Here is a 10477-nt window from a genome sequence, read left to right on the forward strand (position 1 = left end):
TGCTTCAGAGTCTCTCACAAGCATTGAGAGTGTCAGCCTGGCTGCAGTCATCTCAAGACAACTGGGGCTGGGCACAGTGGCTCACACCTGTAATCATAGCACTCTGGGAGGCTGAGGCAGGTGGATTGCTTGGGCTTAGGAGTTCAAAACCAGCCTGAGCAAGAGTAAGATCCTATCTCTACTAAAAATAGAAAAGCTTGGGTATTCTGGCACACGCCTATAGTCCAGCTGTGCAGGAGAATGAGAGAGCCCAAGAATTTGAAATTACTGTGAACTATGATGCCATGGCACTCTACCCAGGGCAACAGAGTAAGAGTCCATCTCAAAAAAAGTTAAAAAATAAAATTTAAAATATGTATTTTTTTAAAAAGACATTAACTGGGGGAAGAATCCACTTCCAAGCCCACTGACACAAATATTGGCAGGATTTGGCTCCTCAAGGGCCTTAATTCCTTGCTCGCTATTGGCGAGAAGCAGCCTTGGTGCCTTGCCACCCAGACCCCTCCAACCTGGCAGCTTGCAAGTATGAAAACCAAGAAGGCACTAGTAAGGGGACAGATGTCATCGGCTTTTGTAACCTAACCACGGAAATGACATCTCATTGTTTTTACCACAATATGTTCATTAGAAGTAAATCACTAGGTTCACCCCATCTTTGAGGGGAGAGGATTACACAGGCCATGAACACCAGAAGGTGGGTGTCTCTGAGTGCCATCTTTGGAAATCAGCTCTCACAGAGTTCTTGTGATTTCCAGTGCCCCTGGGGGACTGCACCTGCTGCATTCACATCTAATATAGCTTCCAGACCAGAGACAGGCAATACTTTTCTGTAATAGGTTACATGTATGGTACTTGTCACTGCAACTACTCAATTTTGTCATTCTGAGTAAAAAGTAGCTACAAACAATGCATAAGCAAACAAGTGACTTCTCTGAAAAATTCCAAATTGCAGACGACACCAGTGCAGTGGCAGGGCCCAGTGGCCCATGGGCCCTGGGTTGGGAAGCCATGTGCCTTCTCTGTAGGCTTTGACTGGGGCTGATGCTAAGACCACAGAGGTCAAGGAGGCAAAGCCTAGAACAAGAAATGGATGCTCATCACCAAGCTAGGCCTCCTAGTCACGGACACAATGACCGGGTCCCTGGAAGAGATCTACCTCTTCTCCCAGTACATTAAGGAATCTGAAATCACTGACTTTTTCCTGGGAGCGTATCTCAAGGATAAGGTTTTGAAGATTAAGCTGGTGCAAAAGCAGACCTGCACTGGCCAGTGACCCAGATTCATCAGGGACCACAATGGCCACATTGATCTGGTATTTAGTGCTCCAAGGAGGGAGCCACTGCCATCTGAGAGGACCCACACCAGATAGTCCGAGGTAGAAGATTTGCTTGAATTTCAAGACCGGCCTGAGCAAGAGTGAGTCCGTCTCTACTAAAAATAGAAAAACTAGCTGGGTATTGTGGTGGGCACCTGTTGTCCCAGCTACTTAGGAGGCTGAGGCAAGAGGATCACTTGAACCCAGCAGTTTGAGTTTGTTTTAAAGTAGGCTGAGGCCATGGCACTCTAGCCTAGACAACAGAGTCAGACTGTATCTTAAAAAAATAAAATAACGAATAAAAAAGACCAAACAAGAGTCTTGTAGCTACAACATAGGGAATTTTTGTTTGTTGAGGTAAACTCTCACTCTGTTGCCCTGGGTAGGGTGCTGTGGCATCAGAGCTGACAGCAACCTCAAACTCTTGGGCTCAAGTGATCCTTTCAAGTAGCTGGGACTACAGGTGCCCACCACAATGCCTGGCTAGTTTTTCTATTTTTAGTAGAGATGGGATCTTACTATTGCTCAGACTTGTCCCAAACTCCTGAGCTAAAGTAATCTACCTGCCTTGGCCTCCCAGAGTGCTAGCAGACAGTGAGCCCTCATGCCTGGCCCAACATAGGGTTTTTATTACAAGAAAAATAAAATGAATTTAAAAAAACACAAGGGTGTGACTGTGATCCAATAAAGCTGTATTTAGCGAAAATAGGCACCTGGATTTGGCCTATAGGCTGCAGTTTGTGATCCCTGTTCTCAACCATTACAGATACACATTCCTTATAAGCCATTCTGAACACTAAGTGACAAGACTATGTCATTAGCAATGAAATCCCAAAAGTCAATAACTTCACTTTATTACCAGCAATATGGGCTGCAGCCAGTGTCCTGCATCACCAAATGCCACACGTGGATAGAGTCAGGATATGAATGAAAAATGGCTGAGCAATGCCAGGAAAATATAGCAGCAACAAGTCTAACCTGGAGATAATTCTCTGACAGCGTTTATTAAGCATCTGTCTATTCCATATGAAAACCTGTGTTAGGTTTTGGACAGGGAGTAAGGAAAAAAGGAAGAAGGATGGCAGAGAAAAACAGGGTAGTATGAAACCTATTCCTTCAGTGAATAGAGTGTAGTTGAAGAGGTAAGATTAGTAGAGTCATCCCTCAGAATCCTCAGGGGATTGGATCCAAGATCTCTCATGTATACCAAAATCCACAGATGCTCAAGTCCCTTATATAACATGGTGTAGTATGTGCAAATAACATACATTCATCCTCCCACGTACTTTAAGTCATCTCTAGATTACTTAATACAATGTACATATTATGCAGTTGTTATAGTATTTATTTAAGGAATAATGACAAGGAAAAAATAGTACATGTTTGGTCCAGATGCTACCATTGTAGTCCTAACTACTTTTTTTTTTTTTTTTTGAGACAGAGTCTCACCATGTCACCCTCAGTAGAGTGCTATGGTGTCACAGCTTACAGCAACCTCTAACTCTCTTGGGTTTAAGAGATTCTCTTGCCTCAGCCTCCCAAGTAGCTGGGACTACAAGCATCCACCACAACACCCGGCTATTTTTTGGTTGTCGTTGTCCTTGTTGTTTGGCAGGTCCTGGGCCGGGTTTAAACCCACCTGCTCTGGTGTATGTGGCTAACGCCCTAGCTACTGAGCTACAAGTGCCAAGCCCTAACTATGTTTTTAATTCTCAGTTGATTGAATTCAAGGAGTCAGAACCTGCAGCTACAAAGGGCTGACTGCACACATGAATTAGAGCAGTGCTTCTCACACATAAATGTGGGGATCTGCCAAATTGGACCTGAGATCTGCATTTCTAACAGGCTTCTAGAGGATGCTGCTGTTTCTGCCAGTGGTGCATGGACCAGCTAAACAGCAAGGACTGAGAGAACTGCCTGATGCTCTTTAGGCTCCAACGAGTCCACAATCAGTTTAAGAAAGGTCTGATGAGGGAGGATTCAGCATCAAAATTTGCATACTGTCTTGGACAGAACACAGGGGTAATGCTGAATATTACCACACATCAGAGATGGTATTCCTAGGATTCAAAGTTCAGGATGAAAAGGGTCTGCAGGACCACATAGAATAACACAAATGCACTATTTCATGTTCACGTGTGAATAAAAATAGTTATAATCAATTATTCACAATATAAAATCTATGTGAAAAACCAGAAGCTAATTTTAGAAGAAATTGTGTTTTATGTATCTGTTCTAGAAGAATTTGGACAAAAATTACAATTTTGGCTGAAATTGCCTACATTAACAATTATTTAACAAGTTCACTCTCAATCTCATTCTGACTGTCATCTTAATTTTCCCTTCCATTTTTTCTAGACCACTGAAGCTTTTCTTTCATTTGCCAAAGCTCACATGCTTCCTTCCATCCATACTGATCTCTGTGTCCCCTCTTTCTTGTTTCTTGATGGTTAATATCAAAAGTGCATTCAGAATGGAATAACAAGGAGCAGATAGCAAGAACTCATTTCCTCCCTCAGCACTACTGGGTCAGTGGACAAGTCCTTGATGGAATCATGGAATGATAAGACTACCCCAGAATTTCTCTAAGCGCTAGGGAACGCCACTTGCAGGCCTAGGAAATACTGAGGGTTCAGTGGATTCTATATGATGCAGGCAGTCAAAGGCATAGTTGGGAAAGAAGGGATAGGGGAAAGTTAGATGAAAGACAAAAATAGCATAGAAAGGGCGATGCCTTTGGCTCAGTGAGTAGAGCACCGGCCCCATATACCTGGCCCGGGCCAAATTACAACAAAAAAAAGCTGGGTGTTGTGGTGGGCACCTGTAGTTCCAGCTACTCACGAAGCTGAGGCAAGAGAATCACCTAAGCCCAAGAGCTGGAGGTTGCTGTGAGCTGTGATGCCACAGTACTCTACCAAGAGCAATTAAGTGAGACTCTGTCTCTAAAAACAAGTAGCATAGAAAAAAAATAAAAGAGAAGGAAATGATTATCCTTAGGACAATGATAAATAGCTCACCAAAGTGCCAAATATCACTGAAGGTCATAACTTGCAGCCCACCATGAGTTAGCCCCCTGCTTCCCCAAGTGGGGTGCATTCCGTTGATCACCTATTGAGTGCTTATTCTATGCAATACACAGTGCCAAACACCATGTGGGAAAAAGATTTTAAAAAACTTAACATCCTTGCTCTCGAGGAATTTATAGTTTTGTGGGATATAAAGTTATTTGCACAATCAGGTTTTGAGGATAGAATATAAAAAGTGCTATAATAAAGACAAAAAGCACCATGGCTATTTTTCTAATATCCCACGAAAAGTAATTGTTTAGCGTCACTTATTAGTATAAGTAAAGTGAATCAAGTCTTCAATCTAAGTTTCTTTGTGTCTAGATTACAGCATGGGGATAATCAATAGAAATTGTTTTTTTATCATTATGGTCCTCAAAGAAGGCCAAATCTGCAATCTGCAGTCCTCCAAAGGCCAATTTCATAGGTCACTATTTGTTCCATCATGGTTACATATCATGTTATGCTTGGTAATTAATTTTTGTAAGCACTTTTATTTGTTTTCCTTAAGGGCCTTCAAAGATAATACAAGGAGAGACATCCTGGACAATATGTGAGATTTTCCAAAATTGTAATATTTCAGGTCAGGTGCCATGGCTCACACCTGTAATCTTAGCACTCTAGGAAGCTGGGGCGGGTAGATTGCTTGATTTGAGTAGTTTCAGGTCAGCCTGAGCAAAAGTGAGACCTGGTCTTTACTAAAATTAGAAAAGCTAGCTGGGCATAGTGGCTTATGCCACTATGAGTAGTAATCCCAGCTACTCAGAAGGCTGGTGCAAGAGGATCACTTGAGCCTAAGAGTTTGAGGTTGCTGTGAGCTGTGATGCCACCACACTCTACCAAGGGTAACAAAGTGAGATTCTAGATTCTGCCTCAAAAAAAAAAAAAAAAAAGTATTTCAGAGATGTCAGAACATCTGTATCTTAAGAAGTGGTATAAATAGTAAAGCTGCGTCAAAGACTTCCCTGGTACTTTTCTGCTTTAGCTGTAATTAGTTTATTCTACAAATATTTAAACTTAGAAACAGACATCGATTATCTAAAGAGGGGTGGTATTTGCTGTAGAAATACTGCTCAGTCCCTGAATGTCACCAACAGTTCTTCATATGTACCTTATACACATATGAAAATTTCCCATAGATAACCGTTCTTTCACATTCTTAAGAGGCCCGGTCCTTTCTGAATCCTTAAACTCCAAGTCACATGGTAGAATATTATGCTACCCCATAAAAGTCAACAAGTATAAAGAGAATAGTCTACATGGTTGGAGAACAAAAAAGCCACACTGCCATGTGTCCGTTTGGTGGTTGGCCAGGCTGCTTAGTCACCAAGGGCATGTTTCCATATAGTGCATTAGCTTTAACACAGCACATGTGTGCTACAATTAGTGCTTGGTGAAATTATGTCAAGAACCTTCTGGATTTCTTCTAAAGCAGTGGTTCTCAACCTTCCTGATGCCATGGCCCTTTAATACAGTTCCTGTGAGTTCCAACCCATAGGTTGAGAACCGCTGTTCCAAAGAATCAAGATTGTTGAGTAGTCAATCTGAGTGTAAGTATACAAGTACTGCCCTGATCCAGATTCTTTAAGTACCTACACCCCTCTTTATCTTCCTATGATTATACACAGACACACCATTAGAGGGTCACACTATGATAATCCGAAAGTGGCCCCCCCAAAACATTCCACATCAAATCCCTGAAACCTGTGAATATGACCTTAACTAGAAAAAGGAGTTCTGAAAATGTGACTAAAGTTAATGATATTGATTGAGATAATCCTGGATTACCCAGGTGAGCCCTAAATCCAATGACAAGTATCCTTATAAGAGAAGCAGAGAGATTTAAGACAGCAGAGAAGTGTGTGAAGACAGAGCAAAGAGAGATGCGGCCACAAGCCAAAGAATGCAAACAGCTACCAGACCTTGGAATATGCAAAAAATGGATTATCTCCCATGAAGCAGGGGAAAATGTAGCCCTGTGAACTTGATTTCAGACTTCTGGGCTCCAGAACTGCAAGAGAATAAACTGTTGTTTTAAGCCACCAAGTTTGTGATAATTTATGTTAGCCCTCCTAGGAAACTTAACAGTACATAGACAAACTTTTTAGATTATGGGAGAAAATATGTACAAAGTTGTTAGGAAGATTAAGTATACTGTGTACTGTAGAAGCCAGGATGATGAAACAATCCTATTTCCCTCAGAAAAATGAAAATGATTTTTATTTGAATGTACTTGTTTTTATAAGATACAGAGCTCTGTGGATTTGTAAATGTTATACCTCAGTGAGACCAGTCTAGGCTCCTTATTTGTCGTCATAATTTTATAGATCATGCTTGCACTCACTCTTTCTCTCTCTGGGTTCTGACCACATTTAAGTAAAGGAAGCGGTTATGCAAGCACTCTGGCATGATGGAAAAGTAATTTTATGATTGAGATATGAACTTAAATGGCTCTTCGACTGGGCAGAGGCATAATACCATAAAATTGCCTTTAAGGAGCTATTAGAGGGTCACTGTGGCTGCTGCAGCTCAGGGCTGTTACTTTTTTTTTTTTTTTTGAGACAGAGCCTCAAGCTGTCCCCCTGGGTAGAGTGCCATGGCATTACAACTCACAGCAACCTCCAACTCCTGGGCTCAAGCGAGTCTCCTGCCTCCGCCTCCCAAGTAGCTGGGACCACAGGCGCCCGCCACAACGCCTGGCTATTTTTTGGTTGCAGCCGTCATTGTTGTTTGGCGGGTCCGGGCTGGGGATTCGAACCCGCCACCTTAGGTGTACGTGGCTGGCGCCTTAGCCGGTTGAGCTATAGGCGCCGAGCCAGGGCTGTTACTTTTTAACCACTACATGCCTAACATCATGTGTATTATGCTTTAATGACCATTTAAAAATATGACCCCATAAGGATACCTTTGTAGGCTAGGTTAGGTATCCTGTTTCAGGTTTCCTAGAAACAGAGCCTAAAATGGGCTTTCTGTACAAGTGATCTTTTGAGAGAGTCCTCTCAAGTGCAACCTGAAGAGGAACAAGGCAAGCAGAATAGTGCAGAGGTCTGGCATCAGCCTGACCCCATGGGGAGCTCTGGAGTGCATATATACCATGTAAATGTCCCACCTGGGTTTTATATCCTGTATTAATCACTCAGCAGCTGCAAACCATGTCCCTCCCTGGGGTGGCATAACATCTTGGGCATCTCTGAGCAAGGAGGCTTCCTCTAGGCTAGGCCATTTTCTGGAGGAAAGTGAGGTTATGAGCTGTTGGCAACCCACAGTCCCAGCAGCCCAAGATGGGTGCACTGGCTGGTGATGGGAACTGCTCAGGGCACCCTAAGGGCATCTCAGGATGCAAGGGCTCGATTTCAAATCGCGTTTCTAATCACACAGCTGATCATTTCTATGATGCTATCTGCCTTAAGAAAATGCTCTGAAAGAAAAAAATCCATGGCATTACTGACCAGTGTTGGAATTTCACGTCTTGCAAATTTATCCAGCAAATATGTTCAAATTGTAATAGGTTTAATCTGAGAAGAGGGTCTTTTGGAAAGCGAGTCTTAGGTAAAGTACCAGTTTTAGAATACATGTGTAAGTAGAAGCCCAACTCCCTAAGTTTGGCTCTGCTGCCATGCATCGGTACCGACCACCACCATGTTTATTTTCATGGTCCCTGTGTCTCTTTCCACCCTGTGTGGATCACATGAATGTCTGCCTGTGTCAGCATGGTTTATCTTAGTCTGTAAGGTCCCAGTAGGTGCAGGCCATATCTATTTCTTGTCCTCAATGTGATGTGTTGCACAATTATGGGCTTAATAACCACTTCTTGTTGATGCTGCAGTGTAGATACAACACTATTTGCTTTTAGATGATGACAATGATATTCTATTTAAGAACTGCTCAAGCTTTAACCGTATAACTAAGGCATCATCCCAAGCAGGACTAGCAAATTCAAATACTTCCCAGGAGCCTGACAGATAATGTAAAAGAGGGAACCAGGTCATGTATAAAACAATAGACTAGAAAGCATACGGGAATTCATATCTAAATGTTTGAAACACTACATGGGCCAAACAAAATATTTCGGTAGGTCAGGTCTGGCCAGTGGGTTACCAGTTAGTGGCCTAAGGCTGGGTCTGAATTCAGAGCCAGAAATTCAAGCCAATTATAGGTGTCCCAGATCTGTTTTATATTTGCCTGGGTCACTGAGGAGTAAAAGCTGTCATTTCTTGTCTCTGCCTACCATGGGTAATCTGGAGCACCAAACTATTCAGACATGCTGCCCTGCCTGTAGAACCTGACCTGGAGATCTTGAGGTACTTCCTGGCTTGCCAGGGAAATCTGAGTCACTGATACCCCATTTACTTAAAACAACCACGAAAAACACCTTAAAAGAGCCCACTTCCCATTGTAGTACCCTATATTGAGTAGACACTCATTAAAGACTTCCTGATGACATGAGCAAGCTACTTTCATAATAACAGGTCTTTAAAACTCACTCAATGGCTTTCATTCTCAGAATGAAGCTTTTTTCACCATTTAATTATGATGCAAAGATCACAGATAACAAGTGTTGGTGAGGATATGGACAAAACAGAGCCCTGACACACTCAGACACTGCTGGTGGGAAAACAGTATGGTGGTTCCTCAAAAGCTTAAACATAGAATTAGCATATGGCCCAGCAATTCTGCTCCCATGTATATATCCAAGAGAAATGAAATGTATGTCCACACAAAATCTTGCACACAAATGTTCATAGCAACATTATTCATAGTAGCCCAAAACAGAAACAGTCCAAATATCATGAATGAATGAATAAATAAACTAAATGTTGTCTATCCATACAGTGGATGACCATCATTCAATAATATGGGGGGGCACTATGAAAGTTTTTTTTCTTTTTTTAGATAGAGTCTTATTTTGTCACCCTCAGTAGAGTGCTGTGGCATCATAGCTCACAGCAACCTCAAACTCCTGGGCTCAAGGGGTCCTCTTGCCTCAGTCTCCCAAGTAGCTGGGACTACAGGTGCCCACCACAACACCCAGCTATTTTTTTTTAAGAAAAAGGGTCTTGCTCTTGCTCAGGCTATTCTTGAACTCCTGAGCCCAAGCAAGCCTTGGCCTCCCAGAGTGGTAGGATTACAGGTGTGAGCCATCACTCCTGGCCACTACAAAAGTTTTGAGACAGACTGTGTTATGCTCCGTTGTTTCACTCCTAAGAAACACAGTTGACAGCATCCTTTCTGATTCAGCAGTGCAAATTTCAGCTTGCTCCACTTATTGGTGTTGCTGGGAGGGCTTCCTTTGTTTCTGCCTACACAGATTTTATATTTCTTGATGTTTATGTATCTCAAAACTTTTGTAATGACTCATGTATAAAGGAACAAAGTTCTGATAAATGAATATCAACATGGATGAACCTCGGTCTCTCTCACTTTTTCTCCTTGAGAAGGACCCACTTCCAACTCTCTTTGAAGTGCTCTAGACTTTCTCTTTGTTCTTTGTAAATAAAATCTCTCTTTGTTACTCTGAAAAAAGATGGACAAAACTTGAAAATATCATATTAATTATGAAAGGCCACATCTTTTACAATTCCTTTTATATGAAATGTCCAGAGTAGGCAAATATATAGAGATGGAAAGTAGATTAGTTTGGCAGGGAGAGGAGGGAATGAGGTATGACTGCCGGTGAGTACTGCCAGATTTCGTCCTGGAGTGGTGAAGTATTCTAAAATGAATTGTGGTGATATACAACTTTGTGAATATACTAAAAACCATTGAATTGTACATATTAAATGTGAGTTGTATCTCAATAAATCTCTTATTTTAAGAAAAGATTACATGTTCTATGAAGATTTTTGTCATAGTCACCAAGTACTTGTATGTGACTCTACTACAGTATAACTTTCAGTAAGCTCTGCTTACTCATGGCACATAGAAGGAGATCAATAGTTGTTGAATATATTGGGCAGCTCCTGTAGCTCAGTAGGTAGGGCGCTGGCCACACACTGAGGCTGGCGGGTTTGAACCCAGCCTGGGCCAGCTAAAACAACAATGACAACTGCAACCAAAAAATAGCCAGGCATTGTGGTGGGTGCCTGTAGTCCCAGCT

The sequence above is a fragment of the Otolemur garnettii genome, unplaced genomic scaffold, assembly GCF_000181295.1.
Source record: "Otolemur garnettii isolate 467f Iridium unplaced genomic scaffold, OtoGar3 scaffold00026, whole genome shotgun sequence".
NCBI classification, from domain to species: domain Eukaryota; kingdom Metazoa; phylum Chordata; class Mammalia; order Primates; family Galagidae; genus Otolemur; species Otolemur garnettii.